This window comes from Meles meles, unplaced genomic scaffold (assembly GCF_922984935.1).
Source record: "Meles meles unplaced genomic scaffold, mMelMel3.1 paternal haplotype, whole genome shotgun sequence".
Taxonomy (NCBI): domain Eukaryota; kingdom Metazoa; phylum Chordata; class Mammalia; order Carnivora; family Mustelidae; genus Meles; species Meles meles.
The window spans coordinates 67,406-76,528 of NW_025721373.1; positions in this window are offsets into that span (position 1 = coordinate 67,406).

The window sequence follows — 9,123 nt, forward strand, 5'->3', positions numbered from 1 at the left end:
TCAGTTTTTAATGTATATTCATTTGAGTACAGAGAGGCAGAAACAGACACAAACACAGATAATGCCACTCTATGAGAGGAAAAAGTAAAGCAAAATCAAAAATTAAACAACAACAACAACAACAAAAAAACACAAAAACTCTAATAACCCAAAAGTACAACATGTAGAAAAATGTTGGTGTATTTAAATTGGAGGAACAGGGAGAGATTGTCTTTTATAGAGACCTCTCAGTACAGAACTAAGGAAATTAAAAGTGAATATGCATATGCCTGATAATAAAGTGTTCAAAGGAATTGAACTAATTTCCTAAAGCAGGAACCTTGTAAGAATGTCCAAAAAATGAAAATTAGGAAAATATTATGGAATATAATAAAATGTATATTTATTCTAGAATTTGCATGGGTAAGTAAAAGACCCAGAATAACCAACAATATATTAAAGGGAAGAACAAAGTTGGTCCGATAAAACAGAATAGCAAGAATTGTGATAAAGCTGCAGTAATCAAGGCAGTGTGATGTTGGCAAAATAGTAGACATGTAGATCATCAGAAAAGAATAGAACCCAGAGATAGACACACACTAATATAATAACTTGATCTTCGACAAATAAGCAAAAACAAAACAAATGGAGAAATGTAGTCTTTTCAATAAAGCTGCTGGAAGAACTGCTTGTACATAAGAATTAATTCTTCATTTCTCCATAATGAGGTAGGTGAATTTCATTAGAATTGAAAACTTTTGCCATGTGAAAGACTATGTCTAGAGCGTAAGGATGTAAGAAGCACATTTTGAGATCTTACTAACAAAACCACATCTGTTATCCAAAATATTCAAATAATTTTTTTTAAGATTTTATTTATTTATTTGACTGACAGAGATCACAAGTAGGCAGGAAGGCAGGCAGAATGAAAGAGGAAGGGAAGCAGACTCCCTGCTGAGCAGAGAATCTGAAGTGGTGCTCAATCCCAGGACCCTGGGATCATGACCTGAGCCAAAGGCAGGGACTTTAACCCACTGAACCACCCAGGATCCCCTACTCAAAGAATTCTTAAAGTCAACAATAAGGAAACACCTTGATTTAAAAAAAAAATGGACCAAATACCATAAGAGACACTATACCCCCCAAATTAAATAAAAATAAATAAATAAATATAGATGGAAAATAAGCATGTGATAAGATGCTTCACATATTATGTTGCATGAAAATACATTAACATACATTGCACATCTATCAGAGTATCCAAAATCCAGAACACTAACAACAACAAATGTGGACCAGGATGTGAAGCAACAGTGACTCTCATTCACTGCTGGTAGGAAAGCAAAATTCTACAGCCATTTTCAAAAATAGCTTGTCAGTTTCTCATTAAACTCAACAAACTCTCACCACACAATCTAGCAATTATCCAAAATAATTGAAAATTCATTGTTCACACAAAAACCTCATGTGGATATTATTCATAATTGATAAAACTCAGTAGCAACCCTCAAGTCCTCCAGTAAGTGAATGGTTAAGTAAACCATTGTGTATCCAGAAAATGAAATATTGTTCTACACTAAAAGTAAACAGCACTTATCAAGACATAAAAAGACATGGAAGAACCTTAAACACATACTAAGAAATGAAAGAACCCAAACTGAAAAGGCCACATAATGTATGATTCCAGCTATATAATATTTCTTGTCAAAAGGACAAAACCATGGAGACAGGCATTGGGGAGGGATAGGGGTTAAAAAGTGGAAAACAGAAGTTTTTTGGGATGATGAATCTATCCTCTATTATACTATATTAATGAATCCAAGTCATTATACATTTGTTCAAACCTATAGAATGTATAATACCAGGCATAACTCTTAGGTTAACCATGCTTTTTGGTAACTGAGATGAATCAGTGTGGGCTTATCAAATGTAACAAATGTAACACCATGGTGAGGGATGTTTATAATGAGTGAGACCAGGGATGTGTGGGGAAGAGGTATATGAAAATCTTTGTATCTTCCTTGCAATTTTGTTGTGAATCTGAAACTACTCTAAAAATAAAGTTTACAAAAATAAAAAGAATACAAGTGTATACATTTGGACAAATGTTACTCATAAATATAATTCATTATGATAAATAAAATACCAGAAAATTGAATCTATCAGTAGACAAGTGAATGCTATATTTAAACATACTTTAATAATTGCAGATTCCAAAGATGTACCAGTTTTAGGATTAATTCAATTTTTTTTTCATTGAAAATTATGTCATTCATGTTGTCAGCTCCTAATTTAGGTTTTACCATTAGAAGAGTAAACGACATCTTATTTTAATGTTCAGAAGCCTGCATTCTAATGAGGGACTGTGCCACGAATGCATATATAAATGTACAGATAATACAATTCAAACAATGGCAACAGTTATGTACTTAAAAACAGCAAGACAATGGATAGAATGTTATGACACACTCTGTCTGCCTGTGCTCACTCGTGCTGCTCTCTCCCTCTTTTTCTAAAAAAAAAAAAAGGAATGCTATGGCACTCTTAAGTTGTTTGGTCAACCGAAGTTCTTTTATCAGTAATATTTGAAAAATATCTGAATGTGCTGAGGGAGCTAACTGAAGGCCATTTATGCAGAAAAGAAGTTTTAAGAGAGGGAACAGCAGTGCAAAGACCTTGAGACCATGAGGAAAAACAAACAGGACAGCAGTACAAATCCAGTGAGGGAGGGGCATACTATGGGTAAGTTCTGAGATAAGCAATTTATGGAAGTTTATACGATTTGGTTTTATTTAAAATCTATTGGATAAATTTCAGTAGAGAAATGTGTCACCTGGCTAATTTTTCTAGAGAATACTTCTGGATGTGTCATGGAGATATCTTAGAAGAAAAAAAAAAAGATGAAAATCAGAAGAATGGTTAAAAGTTCTTCACGGTACCAAGGCAAGGGACAATGGTGTCTGAGTCTAAGAATCTGCAGGGGAGATGCTAAGAAGTGAATGTATGGAACCTGTTCTAAAGATGCAGTGAACAGCTATGCTGGCAAATTAGATATAAGGTAAGATGTGGGTCATATATACAGTGTATATATATATACAGTGTATATATATTACTCAGTAATATATGCCTCGGTACCAAGGCAAGGGACAATGGTGTCTGAGTCTAAGAATCTGCAGGGGAGATGCTAAGAAGTGAATGTATGGAACCTTTTCTAAAGATACAGTGAACAGCTATGCTGGCAAATTAGATATAAGGTAAGATGTGGGTCATATATACAGTGTATATATATATACAGTGTATATATATTACTCAGTCATCAGAAAGAATGAATTCCTACCATTGACATTGACGTGGATGAAATGAGAGTATTATACTAAGTGAAATAAGTTAACCAGAGAAAGAAAATTATTATACACTTTCACTCATATGTGGAATATAAGGTATAGTTCTGAAGACAATACAGGAAAGGAGGGAAAACTGAATGGACAAACCATGAAAAACTCTTGACTCTGGGAAACAAATCGAGATTTGGAGATAGAGGGGAAGGTAGGGGATTGGGTAATATTGTGATGGGCATTAATGCAGGCACATGGTGTGATAAGCCCTGGATGTCATTTGCAACTAATGAATCATTGAATATTATATCAAAACCTAATAATGTAGTGTATGTTGGCTAATTGAATTTAAATTAAAAAATATGTTAGAGAAAGAGAAGAGTCAATAATGTTTTTAAATTAGAGAAAAACTATGACATCACACAAATGGGGATAAAATTTTTGTTAAACAGGAATACAAATTCCCATAGAAAACTAAAAGCAGGGCGCCTGGGTGGCTCAGTGGGTTAAGCCGCTGCCTTCGGCTCAGGTCATGATCTCAGGGTCCTGGGATCGAGTCTGGCATCAGGCTCTCTGCTCAGCAGGGAGCCTGCTTCCCTGTCTCTCTCTCTGCCTGCCTCTCTGTCTACTTGTGACCTCTCTCTGTCAAATAAATAAATAAAATCTTAAAAAAAAGAAAACTAAAAGCAACACACACACACACACACACACACACACATTTTTTGTATTGCAGTCCAAAAAGAGTCTATAGTATAGTAAAAGCCATAGTTATATTGTACGAAAAAATAAAACACTTAATAGTATCAGGGCATTAAATACCAGATAACATGCATTTTTAAAAAGATTTTATTTATTGATTAGACAGAGAGATAGAGAGCATAAGTAAACAGAGTGACAGGCAGAAGGAGAGGGAGAAGCAGGTCCTCCACTGAGCAGGGAGTCCAGTGCAGGCTCAATTCCAGGATCCTGGGATCATGACGTGAGCCAAAGGCAGCCGCCTAACTGAATAAGCCACCCAGAAGCCCAAAAGGTAACATGCATTTATCTCAACATTATCCTAGAAGCAGCGACCATGCATAGGGGTAGTAATTATCTCTGAAAACAAATGAACAAAAATATTAGCTTTTCCAAAACAAGCAAAATCAATCATTGTGTATGATATAAATTATCTAGAATATAGTTGGATTTTACTGGGAAACCGTAAGAATGATTAGAAAGTGTAGGAGACACCCAATTAATATAGAAAAATGACAGACCCTAGAGAGTTAGAAATTCTACTTTATGGTTACAAATGTACCAAAACTTACACGTCTTGAACATAAATTCGTCAAGAAATTTGTAGTATTTATATATGGTCAATTTTTCCCTGGAACTTTGTGAAGGAGGAGGTAAGTAAATGTATTATGTTTCTACAAGTTAAGGACGATTATAGAGTATAGGATAGAACATACAATTGTAACTCCATTCCAATGGACTCCATAAAAGTTGTGGAATTCTAATTCAAATTATAATTTTTCTAGGGTCCTTTTGGGGGTATTCATTTGAATTTGAAGTGCAGGGATATCATGATGAAGCTACATACACAAATAACACATTTCCATGAATAATTATCATGTTCTAATATGCACCCTTAACCCACTACCCAGTGCACATTTTTAAAATCTGCTACATCACATCCTTGAATACCTGTCTCTAACAATATGAGTTTGCTTGCTTGCTTTCTCTCTTTCTTTCTTTTCTTCTTTCTTTAAAATGTAGGCCTCTTTCAATATGTGTATTATTCCATAATATAGTCTTAAACATTTAACGACAATTTCTTAATTTAATAAAATACTCAATGCTAAAAGTTCAATGATTCGTGTACATATATGTACAAATCATAATCCAGAAGAAATGCATCTAGTTAATTTAATACATTTTAAGTCTCTTTTAGTATATACATTATCCTCCTCATTTAAAAATAGTATTATCTGTTAAAGAAGCTGAGTTATTTATTCTATAGAATAACATTCACCCTAGATTTTTCTGGTTTAATATCCATATTGTTAAGGAGCAAGAACTTTGTTTATTGCTTGTGGATTATTCCAAGTAATATAAGAGAGAAATCAGCAACATGAACTTACTGTTAGTTAGCAGAATATATTGTAAAATGCTGTTATAAGTGAAGAGTATAGTTCTCATGTAATAAATAAACAAACAGTACAGAGGATCAGAATTCAAAGCCCTGAAGATAACACAAATGAATTTAACACAAAAGAAGGGAAGGCTACACAAAAAAATGATGATAACAGTGTGTTATTGAAAAGCATAACCAGGAAAATTGGTGAGTCAATCTGGAATAAAAAAAATTCAGATTCTACAATTAACACCAAATTCCCAAATTAACTTCAAATAGGTTAAACTTCAAAATTTTCACTCTGAAATCATAAAAGTACTAGAAAAATATAGATATTTTTGTTTTATTATTTTCTGAAAAGGGGAGTCATCTTTTCTTAACATGACACATAAAAGAAACCCTACAAAATCTACTTAAAGTATTTTGAAATTTAAGAAATGAACTTTTAGTTCTGGGTGCAATTGTAAATGGGATTGACTCCTTAATTTCTCTTTATTCTGTCTTTTTGTTGGTGTACAGAAATGCAACTGGTTTCTGTGCATTGATTTAATATCCTGACACTTTACTGAATTCCTGTACAAGTTCTAACAGCTATAAGATACCTAGGAATAAACCTAACCAAAGAGGCTAAGAATCTATATGCAGAAAACTATAAAGTACTCATGAAAGAAATTGAGGAAGACACAAAGAAATGGAAAAATGTTCCATGATCCTGGATTGGAAGAATAAATATTGTGAAAATGTCCATGCTACCTAAAGCAATCTGCACATTTAAGGCAATCCCTATCAAAATACCATCCATTTTTTCCAAAGAAATGGAACAAATAATCCTCAAATTTATATGGAACCAGAAAAGACCTCAAATAGCCAAAGGAATATTGAAAAAGAAAGCCAAAGTTGGTGGCATCACAATTCCGGACTTCAAGCTCTATTACAAAGCTGTCATCATCAAGACAGCATGGTACTGGCACAAAAACAGACATATAGATCAATGGAACAGAATAGAGAGCCCAGAAATCGACCCTCAACTCTAGGGTCAACTAATCTTCGACAAAGCAGGAAAGAATGTCCAATGGAAAAAAGACAGCCTCTTCAATAAATGGTGCTGGGAAAATTGGACAGCCACATGCAGAAAAATGAAATTGGACCATTTCCTTACACCACACACGAAAATAGACTCCAAATGGATGAAGGACCTCAATGTGAGAAAGGAATCCATCCAAATCCTTGAGGAGAATGCAGGCAGCAACCTCTTCGACCTCAGCCGCAGCAACATCTTCCTAGGAACAACGGCAAAGGCAAGGGAAGCAAGGGCAAAAATGAACTATTGGGATTTCATCAAGATCAAAAGCTTTTGCACAGCAAAGGAAACAGTTAACAAAACCAAAGACAACTGACAGAATGGGAGAAGATATTTGCAAACGACATATCAGATAAAGGACTAGTATCCAAATTCTATAAGGAACTTAGTAAACTGAACACCCAAAGAACAAACAATCCAATCAAGAAATGGGCAGAGGACATGAACAGACATTTCTGCAAAGAAGACATCCAGATGGCCAATAGACACATGAAAAAGTGCTCCACATCACTCGGCATCAGGGAAATAGAAATCAAAACCACAATGAGATATCACCTCACACCAGTCAGAATGGCTAAAATGAACAAGTCAGGAAATGACAGATGCTGGCGAGGATGCGGAGAAAGGGGAACCCTCCTCCACTGTTGGTGGGAATGCAAGCTGGTGCAACCACTCTGGAAAACAGCATGGAGGTTCCTCAAAATATTGAAAATAGAACTACCCTATGACCCAGTAATTGCACTACTGGGTATTTACCCTAAAGATACAAACGTAGTGATCCGAAGGGGCACGTGCACCCGAATGTTTATAGCAGCAATGTCGATAATAGCTAAACTATGGAAAGAACCTAGATGTCCATCAACAGATGAATGGATAAAGAAGAGGTGGTATATATACACAATGGAATACTATGCAGTCATCAAAAGAAATGAAATTTTGCCATTTGCAATTACGTGGATGGAACTAGAGGGTATCATGCTTAGTGAAATAAGTCAATCAGAGAAAGACAACCATCATATGATCTCCCTGATATGAGGACATGGAGATGCAACATGGGGGGTTAGGGAGATAGGAGAAGAATAAATGGCACTCAATGGGATTGGGAGGGAGACAAATCATCAGTGACTCTTAATCTCACAAAACAAACTGAGGGTTTCTGGGGGGAGGGGGTGTTGGGATAGGGGGAGTGGGGTCATTGACATTGGGGAGGGTATGTTCTGTGGTGAGTGCTGTGAAGTGTGCAAACCTGGCGATCCACAGACCTGTACCCCTGGGGATAAAAATACATTATATGTTTATAAAAAATAAGAAATAAATAAAAAATTAAAAAAATTAATGACAATTGATATGTCTCATCATCTAGAAGAAAAGAATATTTTATGTGAATATCTTTTTCTTTAGTTTCATAGGCATGACTTGGTGAAAGAATTCTTCACAGTCTAAAACACACACTTCAAATGGTTGCTTAGTCTGCTGAGTCCTCTGAGGTCAAAAGAAATTATAGTGACTTCATGAGTTTAATTCAACTTACATTTAAAAAAGAAAACATGGGATTAGTCTCAAACATATTATTTAAGGAAATACATTTCATTTTGATGATTATGTAGATTGAATTCTCTTATGCTTCTGATTTGTGCATAACTCAGTTGGGACTATTTCAGAGATAGCTTTACAATTAATATATTTCTTTTTTTTTAAAGATTTTATTTATTTATTTGACAGATAGAGATCACAAGTAGGGAGAGAGGCAGGCAGAGAGAGAGAGAGAGGAGGAAGCAGGCTCCCTGCCAAGCAGAGAGCCCAATGCGGGGCTCAATCCCAGGACCCTGGGATCATGACCTGAGTGAAAGGCAGAGGCTTTAACCCACTGAGCCACCCAGGTGCCCCACAATTAACATATTTCTTAAATGATCTATAAAAAGAGCATGGGTGTAAGTATTTGAGATTTTTTTGGTCATATTAAATTTGAATCATCACAGGTTTACAAGGACAATGGGTGTGGAAGTCATCTTGCCATAGTGTTATAGGATCTGAGTTTGATAGCAATATATACCTCCTTCTTAAAAAAGCATAACCTTGGAATAACCTTGTGTTCTTAATTGGGCTAGTGAACATGTATATTATTTCTTATTTAAATCTTAATATTTTACATTATGGTTATCACTAATTTTTACCCCAAAATATTTTTGAAATGATAAATGTGTGTAATATAGGTAAAGGATTTCAGAAAATAAAAATACATGGTGAGAATTTTATGCAGTTCTATTACAATAAAGTATTAAGTAAGTTGTATGGTTTCAAACAAGTCCTGGTTTTTATTAATAATATCATTCTGATATTTACTTTATCACTGCCTAGTATTATGAAGTAGGGAGCAGAGTTTCTATATGCTTGGCTTTAATTCTTACTCATTTCTTTAGTTTCTATCTGCTGACATGATTTATCTGAGAATTTTAATTAAACAAATGGACATTAAATATTTTAATAAAGTAGAATTTAATATTCAGGGAACATTGGAGAACGGTATGGAAATACATGTCAGGAGAGATAAAGATCAGAAGTTATAATGATATTAACTACAAATATGCTTCTATGTTTGATAAAGATGTTTA